The sequence below is a fragment of the Pleurodeles waltl genome, chromosome 8 (assembly GCF_031143425.1).
Source record: "Pleurodeles waltl isolate 20211129_DDA chromosome 8, aPleWal1.hap1.20221129, whole genome shotgun sequence".
Taxonomy (NCBI): domain Eukaryota; kingdom Metazoa; phylum Chordata; class Amphibia; order Caudata; family Salamandridae; genus Pleurodeles; species Pleurodeles waltl.
The window spans coordinates 773,621,191-773,641,937 of record NC_090447.1 but is presented as its reverse complement, the minus strand read 5'-3'; positions in this window follow the sequence as shown (position 1 = coordinate 773,641,937).

Here is a 20,747-nt window from a genome sequence, read left to right as displayed (position 1 = left end):
GGGGGCTTTGTCCCCAGAGTGCTTCATCCTGCCAAGCACTGTGTGAGTGGGTGCATTTCTCCACTGGTTCTGGAGGGGCCTTTGTGCCCAGAGTGCTTCATCCTGCCAAGGACTGTGTGAGTGGATGCATTTCTCCACTGGTTCTGGAGGGGGCTTTGTGCCCAGTGATGCAGCACCTGGGGTGTGACAGTTGACATCCTCTCACCTGGGTGTCTTTGCCACGCGATATACCTGGAACAGGTAGCATGATACTCCATGGAGGCAGAGCCACACGCCATCCTGCGGCGACTTAGGCTGCCAATTGCTGGTTCGTGTCAGTGCTGGAGGTGGTGTCTCAAGTGGCGTGTCCAGGACATCACCTGCAGACTCTGACGGCTGCACACTGGGGATGGTGCTGACGTCCAACAGAGTGGCACCGGCTGTGACCGTGGCGGTGCTGATGGTGGTGCAGGTGGCGGTGTCTGCGGCAGAGTTGATGCCAGTGCTGGCCATGGTGCAAGTGACTGTTGTGGTGGATGGAGACACCATACCGTCTCCGGCAGCCTCGGATGGCTGATCCTTGGGGAGGATGCTGCAGACTGACGTTGTGGCAGCGGTGGTGCAGGTGGAGGTGCAGGTGGCGGTCGGAGCGGCGGTGGGGACTGTGGTGCATGTGGCTGCCATCCCTGATTTGGTGGTCACCAGCCCCTCACCAGGAGATATCGTGCCCTTTGTCTTGTCCTTCCCCATCTTGACAGTCACTGCAGGGACCTTGGCACTGTCCACTTGGTGTTTGGGTGAGGACTTGCTGGGTGGGTGGTGTGACTGTCCCGTGCTGGAAGCCGGCCCCTTTTTTTACCTTTGCAGGTGGTGGAATTGGGCAGTCCTTCTTTTCTGTTGGTGGCACACTGGCAGCTCTGACGGGTGCCCCATTAGATCATACTGGACTAGCAGAGACCACAGTGGATGCAGATTTGGGGGCTGAGGTGCCGGGCTGAGATCTAGACATCCTGGCCCTAGGGGAAGGACGGGGGGAGGTGTAGGGAAGAGGTCAAAGTTAGCTAGGAAACGTTTTTTAGACACACTGGGATGGGAAGATGGAGGGGTGTGGGAGTGGAGGACGAGGTAGTGGTTGTAGGAGGTATACGTCTGCTGAGTTTGGGTGAAGGTGCATGGGCTGGAGGCTGTTGTGAGGTGGACGGTTGTTGACTGGGTGTGTGCCTGCGTTTGTGTACTTTGGGAGAAGGGCTCACAGACACACTGGGAGAGGACACAGGGGACATGTGAATAGTAGTGGGGGTGGTGATTGCACATGAGCGGTGTGTAGTGATGGGCGTGATGGTGATGGAGGCAGTAGCTGATGATGTGCATGCATGTGTGAGTGGAGATGAGACTGGGAGGGAGGTGGAGGACGTGGGGGAGGGGGACACCGTGGAGGAAGTGGATGTTGATATGTGTGCATGGGTATGGTGCTTGTGTGAGTGCCTGTGGGATGTGTGGTGCTTATGTTTTCCTGAGCCACTTTTGTGTATTGATGTGTGTCATGCTGGTCTGATGGTGTGCTTGGGATAGGCTGAGGTAGAGGGGATTGGGTCTGGGTAGTGGAAGTTGGAGGGGGGAGGCTGGACACAGGGACAATGGCTGCCATCAGTGCTAAGGCCAGAGCCTGAAATGCTCTCTGTAGGGCCGCCATGCCAGAAGGAATGCCCTCCAGGTATGCATTTGTGTGCTGAAAATGCCTCTCGACACTCTGAATGGCATTCAGAATGGTTGACTGCCCAACAGTGAGGGATCCCAGGAGGTCAATAGCCTCCTCACTGAGGGCAGCAGGGCTGACTGGGGCAGGGCCTGAGGTGCCTGGGGCAAAGGAGATGCCCACTCTCCTGGGTGAGCGGGCACGGGAAACACGCTGAGGGGCTGCTGAGAGGGGGGTGGCGGCTGTACCTGATGTTGGGGTGGGCACAGAGGTGTCCGCCACCGCCAGGGAGCTTCCATCAGAGGAGGAGTCGCTGTTGCTGGTATCCCCTCCTGTGCCCGTTGTGGAGCTCCCCTCGCCCTCCGTTCCACTGGTGCCTTCAACTTCCATGGATTCACCCTCCAGGGCCATGTGGGATGCACCTCCCTCCGTCGCCGGTGCCTCTGCTGCTCCGCCAGATGATGCTAATGCACACAACGACAGGGTGACAAAACAAGAAGGGGGGGAAAGACAGAGAACACACATGGTCAATGGCAGCAACACCACTACCGTTGGCAGACACAACACACAGGGGGCAGCCCTATGCACTAGGCCATGCACTAGCAGTTAGTAGGAAATTCACTGGGCCATGGGGTACAATGCCTAACACCATTTGCTGAACACCTGGAACCCACAGGAGCCTGGCCAGTTGTAGATGCCCACTAAAAATATTGGGGTTGGAGTGCCCCAGAGCCTGCCCAAAAAGGGACCTACCCTGCCATGTTCGCCCTGGTCTAGGGGAACCCACAGCCCACATCCCCCACCCAGACACTTCGTAAAGCGTCCAGAGTCAGCTTAATGACATTGTACTCACTGTCTTGTGGCTGCTGTGATGGCCTCAAGTGCCCATCAAACTCCGGAAATGCCACCGCCATGATCCGGAACATCAGGGGGGTCATGGTGTGACGGGCACCCTTTCCACGTTGGGAGGCCATCCCCAGCTGGGCCTCTGCCATCTTCTTGCTCCAGCGGTGCAGGTCCTCCCATCTCTTGCGGCAGTGGGTGCTCCATCTATGATAGACCCCCAGGGTCTGCACTTCCTTGGCGATGGCACGCCAAATATCCTTCTTCTGGTGGGCGCTGACCTAGAGGAAAGCTACAGGCAGAAAGGACATTACTCACCCATCTGGACTGTCATACTCATTACCAACCAATTCCCACCCATGCCCTGAACCACATACATTCACCATCCTCACATGCAGCCCTAAGCCCCCGCATATGTATCTTCCATCCACACAACTCCAAACAGGCATTGCCCTCGCATGATGCTCACAGTATACTCACCTGTTTGTCTGGAGGACCGTAGAGTAGCGTGTACTGGGGAGGACCCCATCCACCAATTTGTCCAACTCCTCCGCAGTGAAGGTAGGGGCCCTTTCCCCAGACACTCGAGCCATTGTTGCTTCCAGACAGAGGTCACAGCAGCACTTGCAGTGTAGGTCCTCTCCTGTTGAAGTTCAGGTATCAAGTGAGTGAACAGATAGAAAATGGCAGTCACGTCCGCTGTGGTGCGTACCATCACCGCCGGCATACATTGCCATATGCTCCTGGAACCCATTGGGCCCAATGATAACCAATGCTGAATTGCGCGGTGGTCTTCGACCGCCTACCCCGACGCTGCACAACGCCAGCACAGTTACCTCATTTCCCCTTGTCCCTCCTCACAAGTCAGGCAGCTGCCATTTCAGGGGGGCATATGACATGGCACCTAACTGCGTCACAGCACTATTTGGCAGATATACGGACTAACTATGCCACACATGGATTTACTAACGTTACTGCAAACACACTTGTGCAACCTATGTGGTACATGACCCTCTGCTCACCGTTCTCCATAGGCCACATCCGCTGGGACAGATGATGAGATGGCGTCATCCTCCGGTGTATAGAGCCCTGGTGGACCTGTCAACAATGGAAGACAGACACATCATTAACACCTACAGACTTGATCATGCCACAATCCAAGACCTGTGTGCCCAATTGGAGCGAGACCTGATGTCAGCTATCCCCCATCCCACAGGAATCCCCCCTCTAGTGCACGTCCTATCAGTGCTCCATTTCCTGGCAAGTGGCTCCTTTCAAACAACAGTGGCTATGGCATCAAGGATGTCTCAGCCAATGTTTTCTAACATTTTGACCAGAGTGTTGTCTGCCCTGCTGAAACACATGCACAGCTACATTGTGTTCCCCCAGGTGGAGGATTTGCCCACAGTGAAGGCTGATTTTTATGCCCTGGGACATATCCCCAACATCATTGGTGCCATTGATGGTACACATGTGGCATTTGTTCCCCCCCGCAGAAATGAACAAGTGTACAGAAATAGAAAAGGCTACCATTCGATTAATGTGCAGATGGTGTGTTTGGCAGACCAGTACATCTCCAGTGTGAATGCCAGGTATCCTGGCTCTGTGCATGACGCCTACATTTTGAGGAATAGCAGTATCCCTTATGTCAGTGGTTCCCAATCTGTGCGCCGCGGCTCGCTGGTGCGCCATCAAAACTAGCCAGGGGCGCCGCACACAGTTTGGGAACCACTGAGCTATTTATAGCCCTTGGGCCAGTTCGTACAAAATAAAACTACTCAGTTGTAGCAGCTCTTTTTTAATTTTGTCCTTGAGCGCCCTCTGGTGGTTAAACACAACTAAAGGGATTCTATATTTCACAATATTTAAACAGTTATGTTATAACTACATAAAAATGAGACCTGCCCATTTTACTAGGGTTACCGTCAACCAATATTTTCCCCTTACTAAAAAACCCTATGCATGCTGTAATTAAACTACTGTTACATTTTTATTTTTTACAGTTATATATAGAATTACAATACCTTCATTGGCGTCATCCCAATTCTTTTCAGGGAGAAAAATGGATGTACTCCCTAGGCCAGGCTTACATCCCCCACCCGCCAACAAAAAGTAACATAATGGGGAGCTGCAGCCAGTGGCCAATAGATCAAGGGAGCCGTGGGTCGAAAATGTTTGGGAACCACTGCCTTATGTGATGGGCCAACTCCAGAGGCACCGTGTGTGGCTAATAGGTGAGCCCAAGGTCCCCACACAGTATGAGTAGGTGTTTGGTATGGGGTAGTCCCTAAGGGTTAGTGTGTGTCTAACAGTTATCCCTTGACATTTGCAGGTGACTCTGGTTACCCCAACCTCTCATGGCTACTGACCCCAGTGAGGAATGCCAGGACAAGGGCAGAGGACTGCTACAATGAGACACATGGGTGAACTTGGCGTATTATTGAGAGGACGTTCGGCCTCCTGAGGGCCAGATTCCAGTGCCTCTATCTAATAAGTGGCTCCCTATACTACTCACCGAAGAAGATGTGCCAGATAATCGTGGCATGCTGCATGTTTCACAATCTGGCATTGCGACGCCAGATGCCATTTCTGCAGGAGGATGAGCCTGATGATGGTCTTGTGGCAGCGGTGGAGCCTGTGGACAATGAGGAAAAAGAGGCAGAGGAAGAAGATATTGACAACTGAACGAACATCATCATGCAGTACTTCCAGTGACACACAGGTAAGAGACTGTAACTGCTCCTCACATTTCTGAATACTGTAGGGCATTGTATAAGTCTGCATCTTAACCTCCGTCTATGGACAGTGACAGTTCACTTTGGATTTCGATTTTTCAGATCTGGGTACCTCATTCTGCCTTCTGGTATATGTACTGCTGCCCAACAACTGTCATACATTGGTATGAGCAAATGAACATTTACATTGCTATTTGTTGCTGATGTTGTAATAATACATTTGTGAAAGATCAACTGACTCCAGATTGGTTTGTGATTAAAGGGTGTTTATTTAGGGACTAATGAGTATAGAGGTATGTGCAAGGGGCTGGGGTGATGGTGGAGGAAGGTCCATAATAGTGTCCAGTCTCTCGGTATCAAAGGTGTATTGTCCGATGGGGCATAGGTTGGGGAGTAATGGCAGTTCAAGTTGGACAGGGTAACTGAGTGTTACAGAAGGGTGACAATCAGGAGGGTCCTATTTCCCAGCGGATGTCTTGGCAATGTTCTGTCTTCTGCCTGAATCGCAGGGACCGTTTGTGGGGCAGTTCTCCTTCTGCAGGGGTTGGGGTGCTGGTGGCCTGTTGTTCCTGTGGCGGGCCTCCTGTCCACTAGTGCCGGCAGAGGTGGAGGGCTGTTCCTCGATTTGGCTAGTGTCAGGGGCCCTTTGTTGTGCCACTGCCTCCCTCATGGGTTTGCCTATGTCAGCCAGCACCCCTAATATGGTGCCCAGGATGGTGTAGACGTTGGTGAGGTCCTGCCTGATCCCCATGTATTGTCCCTCCTGCGGCCGCTGGGTCTCCTGAAACTTGGCAAGTACCATGCCCATGGTCTCCTGGGAATGGTGGTATGCTTCCATGATGTTGGATAGTGCTTCGTGGAGGGTCGGTTCCCTGGGCCTGTCCTCCCCCTGTCGCAGAACAGTCCTCCCAGCTTCCCTGTTGTCCTGTGCCTCTGTCCCCTGAACCGTGTGCCCACTGCCACTGACCCCAGGTCCCTGATCATCCTGGGTTTGTGGGGTTGCCTGAGGTCCCTGTAGTGGTGGACACACTGCTGATTGACATGTCCTGGGGACAGTGGCATGGGCCCGCTGGGTGGGTGCTGTGGTGGTGTTTCCTGCGGGGGAGGTTCTGTGGTGGTTTGGGACTGTGGCAGGGGAACCGACTGTCCAGAGGTCCCTGATGGGCCAGGCTGGTCATCTTGATCCAGGCGTGCAGAGCTGCTGTCATCACTGTGGGCCTCTTCTGTGGGGGGACTGGATATTGCTGACACTTCCTGTCTGATGACTTTGGGTAGGGGTCCTGTTGGGGTGTAAATGCATTGTTATTTTATCTGTGTGTGCCATCTTGTGCAATTGGTGTATTTCCCTCTATTACTGTGCTTGCACTATCGCCTTGGCCCTTGTGTGAGTGGTGAATGTGTGCCCTGGGTGAGTCTCTCTAGTAAAATTAACTAAAGTACACTGTTCCATAAAGAAAGAAAAATACAAAGATACACGGGGCTAATGATAGTCAGAAGAAATAGGAGAGCCCTCACACACCCAATAGGATGTCAAGCTTCATCACTGGGCAACCTCCTCGTCAGACCGGCGCTGCAATTTATTTTGCTGTAAGGGGTTGTGGGTATTTTGGGTGTGTGTTTTATAGTGATGTGTGTGTGTGTGTGTGTGGTGTGTGTGTGTCAGGTGTGTGTAGTTTGAATTGTCCAATGTGGTTGTGTTTTGTGAATGTGAGTGTATTTTGAGCGAGGCTTTGTGTACTACCAATGGAGAGCCCTCACACACCCAATAGGATGTCAAGCTTCATCACTGGGCAACCTCCTCGTCAGACCGGCGCTGCAATTTATTTTGCTGTAAGGGGTTGTGGGTATTTTGGGTGTGTGTTTTATAGTGATGTGTGTGTGTGTGTGTGTGTGTGGTGTGTGTGTGTCAGGTGTGTGTAGTTTGAATTGTCCAATGTGGTTGTGTTTTGTGAATGTGAGTGTATTTTGAGCGAGGCTTTGTGTACTACCAATGGTTTACCGTGGTTGTAAGACTGCTGCGTTGACTCGTGGGTCGTGATACTGTGGGCGTATTCCTGTTGGCGTAAGGGTGTGGGTTTTGCTATCGCCAGTTTATCACTGACCTTTGGTGTGGCGGACTTGTGTGGGTGTTTGTATAGTGGAGGAATTCTCAGTGTGGGTCATAATACCGGTTGTGGATTTCCACTACGGACACGGTGTGTTGGCGGCTGTCGGCACGGCGGTAAGCGGGATTTACTGCCAGGGTTGTAATGAGGGCCACAATCTGCAATGGCAATGTGCAGGTTTTTGGTCAGGGGTCCCCGAGGGTGGCACAATAGATGCTGCAGCCTTCAAAGACCCTCCCTGGCCATAGGGCCCTTGGTACCACTGGTATCTTTTACAAGGGACTTAGCTGTGTGCCAGGGGTTTTGCGAACTGTGGAGTAATGGTACAGTTTAGGGAAAGAACACAGGTGCTGGGGCCTGGTTAGCAGGATCCCAGCACAGACTCAGTCAAGTTAGCATCAGATATCAGGCAAAACGTCGGGGGTAACCTTGCCAAAAGGGGCACGTTCCTACAGGCCAGAGCTGCTATCCCACTGCAATACCCATTCCTTGTCGCCAAAGGCACCATGACCAACATAAAGCTAATTTTCCTAAATGTCCAAGAGCTCAACTCCCCCCGTAAGTGTGGACAAATATGGCGCTTTCTTCTCCAGCAAGATCACTATATCATCTTCCTGTATGGGACACATGTGCTTAGGGAAGACTGCCACCGCATGGCGGACCCCAGATACGTTTGCCAACATTGGGCATTCAATGATTCTAAAACATTGGAAGTTGCTATTGTATTTGAAAAGGGCTTCTATAAAAGATTCTAGGGACTCAAGCAAATGGTCTCTAACATTGATGGTGGAGAGAGGGAGGACCATTTTGAACTCCCTTAACCTATTCACCCCTAACCAAGCACAGGATGTGTTTTTTGCAGAGGGTGCTCAAAGACCAATTAGGCGGACCCTCAAATCTTTTGCCACCCTAGGTGCAGAATATGGCCTCCCCTCACGCCAAGCCTGGAAATACAAACAACTACACCACTACCTCAATCAATGCCCTGGCCCCCTCCCATGGTCCCTACCATCCTCCCCAGTGCTCTCTTATCTGCAAATGTGGGCTCAATATCATGGGGTGATGTCAGGCCTTCATGCACTCTTGATTCACCATCTTTTCTCCCTACCCCTCTTAAACACTCTCCGTACCTCCTGGCAAGCAAGCAAACCTTCAAACAGAATTCGACACAGAGGAATGGGCAAAACTCCTGGAGGCCCATGATCACGGAGCCAGGGAAGCATGCATGAAATTCTGCCTGTTCAAAACACTCCATGATTGGTATTGGACTCTGGCTAAACTGAAAGCGGCAGGCCTTGTGCTCTATGGCCAGTGTTGGCGTTGCCCTAATGCCCACTGCAACTTGGTACATATCCTTTGTGACTGCCCCTCAACCATGCCCTACTGGGAGGCAGTGGGAAGGTCACTGTGAGAGATCCTCCCTCTCCGGGTCCCACTCTTGCGTGCTCTGATCTTCTTACACAATACCGCTAACATCCCTGCACTGACCCACCCGCAAGCCCACTTACTCCACACTGCACTCGCTATGGCTAAACCTTGAGTCCTTCACCACTGGTGCTCCCCAACACCCCCTGCCCATGATGAATGGCTCAGAGCAATGTACCAGACGGCGACATATGAATGCACCATCTACATCCTACAAGACAAAGTGGATGTCTTCCTAAACACCTGGGTACCATTCCTACAATTGACCAGGGACTGATCAAGACTGTACACTGCTGCCTGGTAGCTATTGCCCCTGACTCCATTTGCCCACTCCCTGCCTGTCCTGGCCGTTCCCATACCCTTCTCCCTCCCACCTCTTCTGCCCCCTATCCCCACCCTCTTTTTCTCCCTTCCCACTCTGCTCTTACCTCCTTCCCATCGCCCAGACTTATCGGTCTTTCCAGGTCCCCCTATGTTAATGTTAGTGTGTTATAAGGTATCCAGATATTCCTCAGGCCCTCAACTGGCCCCCTTACTCCTCCACCACTATCACATTACGCAGGGCCCTACTGTTGTTCAGCTGGTATGCCCTACCCCCATTCAACCCAGCTTCTTTCCTCTCGCCCTGATGATGCATGGTGCACTTACCCCATGTGTCCAAGCAGACTTTGGGACAGTCACCGCCTCACCCCTGTGGATGAGACACCTGCATGAAATATCCGCCCTCTCCTTCTTTGCAGCAGGAGCTGTGTCTCCTGTCCTCTAGCCTCCCCCGCATACATCAGCATATACCCCCGACTAGGTTGTCTTCTAACCTCCCCTCTCAGATTTGGACCCATAGCAGCCGTATACAAAGTGTCATTGTATTGCCATTTCTTGAGCTTCGATTATGCATCTGTGACTGATGCCTCCTACTTTGTTGTACTGGATATGCCTTTTTTTTTAATTATGCTTTGATTATATATTCAATAAAGAGTTGCAAAAAAAAAAAAAAATACCAATAAGGCACTGCTAAGGTGGACCTTATAGTGGAGGTAGATTTCAACCTAGTCTGGGACCCCAAGCGTGACAGGAATACAGCACATTTCTAGGGAATGGGAGCTATGCCTGGACTACTTAGGAGAGGGCTGTTGGACACTGAACTGGTCTATGCATGGCGTTACCTGCATCCAGACATGAGAGACTACTCCTTTTATTCTCATGTTCACCTTTCCTATTACCGTAGTGACTACATATTCCTTGCACTCTCTTATGAGAGGCATGGACTCTGCCAGATATCTGATATCTCCATCTCGGACCATGTTCACTATGAACTTACATAGGCACAATACATGGACTGTTCACATGGCCCCTGCCGCTGGCACCACCTACGCATCTATTAAGGAGGCAATATCCCTATGCTTTGGGACCACTTTAAGCAACTATAAGAAGTGTCATCTCCTACTTCGCCATAGCTAGAGCTCGAGAGGCATGCCTGTTCGAAGCTAACATCACCACTGCTTGGAATGTACAGACAAGCATCACCCCTCAACATGTAACAAACTGCAGCTGGCTGTGCTGCGGGGCCAACTACACCAGGTAAGCAAAACAGAACGGTCCCTTCTGGAACTCAAACAAAAGTACTATGGTGGGGTTGATAAGGCGGACACCCTCTTATCCCGCAGATTGTGACATCAATACTCCCACACTCATATTTCTAAAATCCACATAGAGAACTCTGGCTGGTCAGTTGGGGAGTCGGACAAGCAAGAGGCCTTCAGGGCCTTCTAACAGCTCCTTTACACTAACTGGTCAGGAAGACCAATCTGCCATCAACTTCTATCTCCTGGACTGCACCTGACCACTCCTAGACCCTTAGTCCCCTCAGGAGGTGCCGTTCACAGCAGCAGAGCATAGTACAGTTCTCAGGGAGCTCCCTGTAGGGAAATCCCCAGGCCCAACTACCTTCTACAAAGTCTTCCTTCCTCACCTGAAAGATCACCTGCTTAACTCCATAACTCTTTTACTCACGCCACTGGTCTCATGCCAAGGATGTCCACTGAGAAAATCACACTCGTTCCCAAGCCTGGCAAAGACCATACTACCCTCTGCTCCCCCTATTGACCAATAGCATTGTTGAATACTGACGCTAAGATTTACACTGGAATGTTGGCAAACCGGCTCGAGTCCCAATTGTTGGGTCTCATAGACCTGGACCAAGTTGGTTTCAGTGAGCACAGACAAGCTCCTGATAGCATCAGACATCTTGCTCATTTAGTGGAAAAGGCCCATATGCACAACATCCCGGCCTTCTTTCTTTCCCTGGAGGCCGAGAAGACATTTCATAGAGTGAGCTAGGCCTCCTTATGGATGGTTCTCCAAAAGACTGATCTGGGTCCCAACATGATTAGCAAACATGACTTCCTATGCAGCTCCTTCAGCAACCATCTGAATAAATGGCCACGCTGCCCAACCCTTCAAACTACACTGTGGCACCACCAGTGTTGTTCCCTTATTCCCCTTCGCCCTCGTTGTGGAGCCTCCGACTATCCAGTTAAGGGAGGCCGGACCATCACCGGCATTCCCTTTAGGGGACACGACCATAAAGTCCTACTCTTTTCAGATGATCAACGGCTTTCCCTGAGGGAGCCAGAGTCCTTCCTTCCCATGGTAGTCCAAAGCCTACAAGCATTTGAAGCAGTGTCAGGATATAAAGTTAACAGGCCAAATTATAAGTCTTTAATCAAAATATGCTGTGGCAATTGCTCCTGCTCCTATGGGGGCTAGCCCCCTTCCATTAGGTGACTAATTCCATCCAATATGTTTTCTTTACCATCACAAACTCCTTACAGACATGGGCTCGGGACAAATGGCAGTGCTGCCTCAGAGCCCTCCTGGAAGATCTTAGGCACTAGAGGCCCCTCCATGTTTCCTGGCTAGGTATCAGAACCATTGTAAAAATGAATATCCTACTTGGACTGCTTTACCTCTTCTAGTTGCTTCCAACCCCAATCAATCAATCAATCAATCATCAGTTATATAGCGCAGATTATCACCCAGGCGGTCTCAAGGTGCTAACTGGGAGATGCGGGTTAGTCGAAGAGCCAGGTCTTGAGGTCCTTCCTGAACTGAGCCAGCGATGAGGACTGCCTGAGGTGGAGCGGTATCGAGATCCAGGTCTGTGCGGTGAGGTAGGAGAAGGATCTTCCTCGAGCCGTGCCCCTCCGGATCCTGGCAATGGTGGTGAGGGCCAGTTGCGCTGAGCAGAGTTGACCTAGTGGAGTTTAGAAGGAGAGGCGGTGATTGAGGTAGGCAGGTCTGATGTTGTGGAGGGCCTTGTATGCACATAGGACATCAAGCGTATGCAAAGAGATCTCTGATCTTTATTTGGAAAGGGAAACAACCCCGCTTCTCTAATGCCCTGCTCATGGTCCCTAAGAACTGTAGGGGCCTTGCCTGCCCAAACCTAGATTACTACTGGGCAGCTAATTTGCGCTACACCTCTGAGTGGATGGTCAGAGAGAGTGAAAAGCACTGGCTACGTATGGACAGAGTGGTGGCCTTTACACCATTGAGGAACCTGGCTTGGCTCCAGAAACAGCATTCTCCCCGTAGCACATAAGTAGCAACCCGGACGGCTCTTGACATATGGGACAGGCTAGCGATTGGGAGAGGCCTGACTACTCCCCTCTCCGAACACCCCAATAGCATGCAATCCTGACTTCTTACCCACACTCCCCCGGGCTCCTTCCTGGGCTGGGAAACGGGCGAATGCAGGATCCTATAAGACCTCTTTCAGGGATTGACAAACAATCTGAGCAATGCAAAACTGAATTTAGTATCCCCAACATGCTACAACACCAATATTTCCAACTGCGCATTGTCCTCCCCCCAACACTTTAGGGACCACTTGGCCCCTTACTCCCTTTAAAACCTTGGTCAGCAACTTAGAAGGCTCCTAATGCCTTATTTCCAAAATGTATGACATCCTGCAGCAATCCTTCTTGCTCTCTATCCACCCATATCAAATGAAACGAGAGCTTGGACGTATTCAGGGCATTTCACAAAAACAGTGGGAGCTTCTGTGGCGTGAAATTCCCAATACCCACCCCAGCATACCCCAACAAGAAATGGCATACAAGATTATGCTACAATGGTATTACACCCCGCCTGCTTATACTCTATATACCCCACAACCCCAGCTACTTACGGAACGCAGGTGGGAGATTTCCAACATATATGGTGGTCATGCCCTTCCATCAGTAAATTCTGGAAATAATTCTTAGGTCACATCAAGAACACACTGGGGTATCCGATTCTGGCAGATTATTTCTCAGTTTTTCTATGAATACGTCCTGTATCACTAGAAGCACTGACTCATGCAGATTGGTATCATGCACATCATAGAAAGGGGGCAGCGAAACAGCTCATAGCTTAGCTTGGAAATCCTGCATTGCCCCTCCTGTAGTGACCTGGTTCACACAGCTATGGAACACCCTAACCATGGACCAACTGTCCCATAAACTCTCACTCTCAGAAAAGAAATTCACATGCCTCTGGCAGCCCTTGATTGACTACATGTCCCGGATAAAATATATCTGCTTCCTCCTGCCCAGTCTTCGTGCTCCTCACTTGTTTGGTTAAATGCTTCACATGGTAGCAGTGGTGCCTCTGACACTGATGAGCTGTACAGAGGAGGACACCCTTGGCACCTACGGTACTCCTCCCCCTTTTCTCCCCTCCTTGCATATGACGGCACTGTTTCTTTTGCTGCATAGCTGGAGACTTGTTTATTAGGTTTCATGTTCTTTTATGAACTATTGGACCCGTTGGCCTTTGTTCACATGCCCAGTTGCCGCTAGATATATTCCCACAACCTTTCTTCTACTACTTTCTACCACCACACTCTTGAGGGGAGAAAGTGTGATACACAACAGCCTGTACCATCCTGATTGCTAGACAGGAAACACAGAGTCTGGGTTATATTTAACTCCTGCCCGTATACGCCATGGTATCCTCCTACATTCCCTCTAGATAATCTCTTTTACCACTGACTTGTTACAACTCTAATTTACCATCTCGTTGATTGTATCGCGCATGCCATGTCTGCGAAACACCGTAAGTGTGAACATATACAAGTAAGCTTTTGGCTCGACATCTGTTTTTTCACAATATTTCTGTATGTCACTGTACTGCTTGATGAAAACTCAATCAACAGACCTAGAGTAAAACAAAAATGCTATTCCACCTGGCCGAAGGCTTTCGCTGCGTCTAAGGTCACAAGGACCATTGGTAATGCCTTCTTTCACGTCCTCTTCAAGATCACATGGCTCACTCTATGCATATTGTTATGGGTTTGCCAGTTTTTAATTTTTTTTGACTGATCCTTGGAGATCAAATCTAGAAGAATGTGTTGTTATCTTGTGGGCTGGATTTTAGCATCTATATTAAGTAATGTGAGTGGCTTATATGATGAGCAGAGTCAGGATCCTTATACTGTTCATGAATTGGCGAGATTGTAGCTTTAGCCATCGTTGATGTCACATCTGACCCCTGTGCAAAGGTATTATATAATTTGATGAGGTTTGGAGAATGTTTAGCAAAGCCCTCTGGTTAAGCCTTATTCATTTTTATGGCTGCTTTAACTCCTTTCTCTGGCATGGGAGATTCCTCTTCATTTTGGAATTAAGTTTGGCAGTTGACATTTGTTTAAGTGTTAGAATGAGCAGTCTCTGAGAGTAGATCATGGTGTATGTTGATGTCCTTTGGTATTTTATGGTGTTGTCATGAAGCAAGAAGGGGCACTCTTGATTGCATCTGGGGATGAAGTCAGTAAGAAGCAGGTGATGGCATTGTTTGACAGGTGAATCCATGGCAGCATCTGCAATCCGAAGTAGAGGGCCCAGGCGGTTAGAAGACATGTCCTGCTTCTTTGCTGTTTCACCACTTCTGGAATGTCGACATTACCACCTAATACATCTCCGGGGCTGGATTATTGTGTCCATTTGCTTCATTGTTTGAGTGTTTGAGCACAGCTCTTAACAAGGTGCCCCAACTCATGAAGGGGCGGCTCCTCCTCAGTGGTGGAGGGGCGTTGTCCCCCTGAATGAGCCAGTAGATGAAAAATATAACAATAGCTTGCTATTATTTTATTTTTCATAATTTTTCATCTGCTGGCTCAGCCAGCAGCGTGTACATGGAGGGGCGGGTCTAAGGCTGGCCAAACACACATGTGCACTTAGGTTTCACAAGCCCGGCTGTATACACAGAAACAGCACAGACCCCAGGCTTGTGTCTGAGCGGCGGTCCGAGCCATTCAGACTAATCCTGATGCTGCTTTCATGCTATACTTAGCATGTAAGCTGCACCACGATTGCTGAGGAGCCTGCGCTGGTGTCCCAGCGAATGCTAGGACACCACAAGAGGAGCGAGATGGCTGGTGGTAGTGAGAGATCGGAGGTGCAACGGAACCAGTAAGTGTTTTCTTCTTTTTTTAGTTTTTAACGTTGTTTCCCCGTTCCCCCCACCCCTCCTTGACATATCCGGCGGCCACCGCTGATGTCTTGTACTTCACTGGGTCACCAGCACTCCACCCCTACAACAGTGGAACTATTGCTGAAATTGCCATTGGGGTGAGGGGTGCCCCACATATTTGATGGCTGTCCTTTCAAAACATAGGTCCTACCTCTTCACACCAATCTCAGACTTTCCTGTTCTGTTGCCCATCGAAGCTACTCCTATCTTCTTGCATGGATTGGCCAGTCTTCTTTCCAGGCCTCCTACCTCCAGCCTGACTTTGGCTCTGCTGCCTCATCACCGGGCCTCAGAACAGAAGGGCACCTCTCCAGTGGTCCTTGGGGCCCTCACGGTACCATTTTGTGCAAATCAGCAGTGAGAACAAGAAGCATCAAGACACATCCATTCCGTTTTCCCTGACAGGAGAGGAGTAGTCGTTCTTTTTTAGTGTGCAATAGTGAAGGATATTCTTGCCGTTTTCTCTAACAGGAGATGAGTCGCAGTTCTCTTTAGTGTGCAATAGTGAAGGCTAGTCTCTCCGTTTTCCTTCACAGCAGATGAGCAGCAGTTATTTTTTTGGCGTGCAATAGTGAAAGATATTCTTGCCAGAATGATTCATTTAGCATCACTGCTTCGCTAAATTAGACCGAGTGGAGCAGGCCCTGCCAGAGGCTCATCAGTGCACAGTCATGTTAATCTATTGTGGCCATGCACACCGTTGCAATGTTTCGAGTTCAGACAAGTTGCTTTTCAGTGCATCATAGTGTCTTCTCACAGGGCCGCACCTGATGTTTTTCCATCAAGATGCTAAAACCCATGTTTATTATACACTGTTACAGTGGCTAGAAAATGCTGGACCTGACTATCTCACAATTCCAGGGTTGTACCTACCAAGACATATGTGAAAAAACAGTGGTTCCTTCATGGTTATTTGTAAAATACTCATTTTTGCAAGGTCATTATAAATTATACCTATAGAAGAGGTATAGGTCAAATCAAGGATACAAAACAGGTGCCCAAAAAGAACGAGGTAAACATACTAAAAATGTTAATTAAGAATACTGCACAACAAAGTGCTACAGAGAAGGAAAACAATTGACAGCGTGGTGTGCTAGTGTTTCAACCATACAAACAGTGAATAAGAGTGGATTCAGCAGGTAAATCAGTTAACAGTTGCCTGACAAAAAGTCATACCCAGAGTTTACAGGGAATTTTTCTATTAAATCCCAGAAAGAACCATTGACTGTCCAATTGGAGCAGGTGCTGTCGTTTTGATCCAGGAAGTAATTTATGATGGGCCATCTTCAGGACGGTGTACTTGAGGAGCAGCAGCACTTAGCTTAAAATAATTTATGAGCAAGGAATAATTTATAAGCAAATTCGGAAGAGACTCTCAAGGCGCTATGCAGAGTGAAAGGTCACCTATTTACAGCAAAGCAAGTCGAAGCAGCATTACAGACAGTCACTGTCTATAAGCGGTGGGAATACAGCATGTCAAATATGCAGATTTGAGGTAAAGAAATGGCGTGGAAACTGCACAGGAAGGTACTTTTGACCCTGCACATATTATTTCTAGATAAGAGATTTACCCACTCCTTTCATAAAAGTTATAAATAACCTCCATGCAAGAATTTGGCAAACATCATTAGCATATTGTAAACATTATCTGGCAAAACTCACTGGCAGCACAGAAGTAATTAACAGTTTCACATGTACTGTAACATACGCCACTGGTAAATGGACAGGGAAATACTGTGTGAAGTGTTACGCATGCATGCAGCAAATCTGGTGGTCTCCTGGTTGATGAGAAAGAGCAGGTGAGTCAAAGTGCATTGTCCAAAAGGCCTTTCTTCCTGGGGTCTACCCTCAGCAAAACAAGAAATAAAGTAAGGGGATGAGCTGCTCCTAGTGATCCTTTCCTAGATGTCAGACTTGTCAACCAGCTGCACTCACGACCACCTCTCTGGCCGATTGCCTTGCGAGATAGAAACCCATCTCCTATGGCCTCACATTTGTTCTGACCTCCTGCTGTGACCTGCACTGCTCTGATTGATCCCTAGGGGTGCACCTTGAACATGTCCATTGTACCACACTAGAATTTCCTGCAGAATGTGTAATCTTCAGTTTTCTAAATCTTCCTTCCTGTTTGTGGAAAGTCCCAGTTGAGGTCACCAACCAACCTGACTCCAAAAGATTAAGCAGAATTGTTCTAGTTTCACTTTCCATGAACTGTTACATCCTGAGATCTAACTGTCCAATGGGTGTACAGGAAACCTGAGCCACAAATACCTCTTTGATATGTGTAGGGAGTGACACTCAAAGCAGAGATGGTCCGGATTCAAAACAATATTTAATTGCATAGCTTGTGATCAGTATAGGGAAAGGTGCGGAAGACATTGTGAAGCAAAGGGTTAATTAGTTTGAACAGTGTAGATGAGTGTGATGCCTGCTGAAGCCAGAGCAACGTGGACAAATTCACGATGGTGGCCTTCAAGCTTGTTTTTTTTTTATGACATTCCGTAGATCAACTTATTTGCAGCTGCATGTGTAAGAAACAGGTTGTGAAGGAGATTCAGTCTCAACCTTGAGAACGGGACCACAGTAAAAGATGGAATGAAAACAATGGCCAGGGAATGGCAAAGCAGCCAAGAGACATGTACTGATAACATAGCTAGAAAATGCTGGAAGGGGATAGAATCCAAGCTTCAGGTTACTTAAGCACTGAAAGGCGGGTGAGGGAATTGAAGCTTGCAGATGGAGTTGTGAAAACTGTCATCTTCAGACCCATCGCTGCCTCCCTGTTGTGCCGTTCAGAGACCGTGACGCTTGAGGGGGAGAGAGGTCCAAGCGGGCGGTAGAGGGCTTCCCAGCATTTCGTGGACTAAGTTAAGTTCCACCCAGGGATGAAAGGCCTTTGTTTCTCTGCTCTATTATTATGATTGATTATTATGCTTGCACTGTGTTTATAATCTGAAGTATTCAGCTCGTTTATATTTTGCTTTCTGAACATCGTAGTGTGAGCCTGCTGCAGTAATTGAAACATACATTTTGGTATGCAGTTAAGCAAAGCTAATCTGAAGAATTCAGCTTGTTTATATTTTGCTTTCTGAACATCGTAGTGTGAGCCTTCTGCAGTAATTGAAACATGTATTTTGGTGTGCAGCAAATCAAAGCTTATCTGAAGTATTCAACTTTTTTATATTTTACTTCCTGAACATCCTAGTGTAACACATTTTGGTATACAGTTATTCCAAACTTATATCTGTCAATGAACTCTTTGCTCATATATATACATAGATGCTCTTTGTAGTGTATTCAAATATATATAGATGCTCTTTATTGCTATTTTTATCCTGCCATTGTTGAAGTGGTAAATTCATACATTTCCCTGAAATTCTAGTAAAGCTAAATTGTATTCATAATTGGCGTGTGGTCCTTCATTGAGCGTCCTTATTGACTTATACGGAACAGGTGTCAACCAATCACCTGGATAAGACAGCTTGTCTAGAAGCACTATCCACACCCTGCTGTTGTGAATTTAACACTCCAAATCCAGGAACTCAGGGCCATATTTATATTTTTTGACGCAAAACTGCGCCAACGCAGTTCTGCGTCAAAAAGTTTAACGCCAGCTAACGCCCTTTCTTAGCGCCACCTGGGCGTCAAATTTATACTTTGACGCACTATGGCGCAAACCACAAGTTAGAGTCATTTTTCTTTTACTCTAACCATTGCGCCACGTCGTAAAGCAAAATGACGTTAACACGGAGAAAATGACTCTAATCCGGTTTACGACATCGCAAACCGGATCCACGCCTTTTTTCCCCCGCAATAGCGTCAAAAAGCTGCACAAACATAGCAAACAATGCTAAGGAGACCCAAAATGGATCCCAGAAGCCAGGCGAGACCCCAGGGAGACCCCAATCAACCAGGAACCAGCTAGGAGGACCCAGACAAGACCCAGGAGAGGGAGAAGAAGAAAAGGAAGTGTTGTTTCAGTGCAGAGGAGCATGAAATACTGGTCAGAGAGGTGACGGAACACCAGCATCAACTTTGTGTCACCTCAAAATTGCCAATTGGGAGGAGAGAGGCAATTTGGCAACAAATTATCGACAAGATAAACAGTGTGGCAGAGGTATGGAGAACAGTCACTGAGTGCAAGAAACGCTGGCATGACTGCAAGAGCAGGACCAAGGAAAAAATGGCAAGGAACAGGAAGGCAGCACTGCAGACTGGAGGTGGGAGTCCAGCACCGCAGGAGGCCCTGGACCAGATGGAGGAGATGGTGGCAGCCGTCATCCCTGAGGAGACGGTCACAGGAATTCAAGGACAGGACAGCACAGACTACCAGGAAACAACACAGATGCAGGGTAAGTTGCATGGGGGATAAAAATGCCTAAATGTTAACTGCAAGCAGGGGTAGGTACATACCTACTACACAATGCATGTCAGCCATGGAAATCAGGCAGTGGAAAGGGCAAAGGGGCACGGCACGGGTGCATGGGCTGTGCAGGGGAAACCAGGGGCACAGCATAACACTACACCAACAACCTTTGTATGGGGGTACTCTGCCATGCCAAGGCTGTTGGAAAGGCCAAGCCAGTCCAGGAGGGTAGGGTAGAACGTAAAACTGGCCTGCTGTCACAGGACAGCTGGTATTGTCACAATATGAACTGGGGCTCAAATTCCAGTCTCAGGCCATATCCGCAAGCGGCATGTACCATTTACAACAGTTGCCACTACCACCTGTGCTGTGTATGCTGGCCAAGTAGCAAATGGCAGTTAGGTGCCCATGGATCAAACACACCCAAAATAGAGGGTTCAGGATGACAACGTTATCAATCCCCTTTAATTCCTAACAAAGTGTAAATTCTGTCAAGTGCTCATGTCTATAGGCGCAATAAACATCAGGTATTGTTGCTTACATTATGAAGTACACAGCAGTAATGTGAATGCCCATTCCAGGGTTCACCCCGTGTCTGTGTTACAATAGCTGCAATGCCACCTTGCAACATCTCAACTGTCATACTGCTAAGACAACAGCATTGAGGGGAAGGACATATGTGTCTAGCTAGTTAAACACACCTGCACAGTCATAAGAGGAAATGGAACAGTCAGGCCCATCAGTGCAATGCAATGTAGCACAAATTCGCAAACTTCAACATGACACACTGCCAATGCTGACACCTGTATCATGCCATGCCAATGCTATACATAGTATGTGCTTGGTCTCAGCAACATATAGGTGTATGCAAAATAGCAGAGACTGGATCAGTTCCAGATTTTTAAGTGTGGTGCAAGTGCTATCAGAACACCCACAGCCAGTGCAAGGCCACACCATGATAATGAACTAGACAGAGGGTTGAGTAGGACAAGAAGGTGGCAGCATACAATTTGGACAGAACCTACACCTAGAGGATGTGACAGACAATTCACCAAACTGCCCACACTACATGTGACATGCAGGTG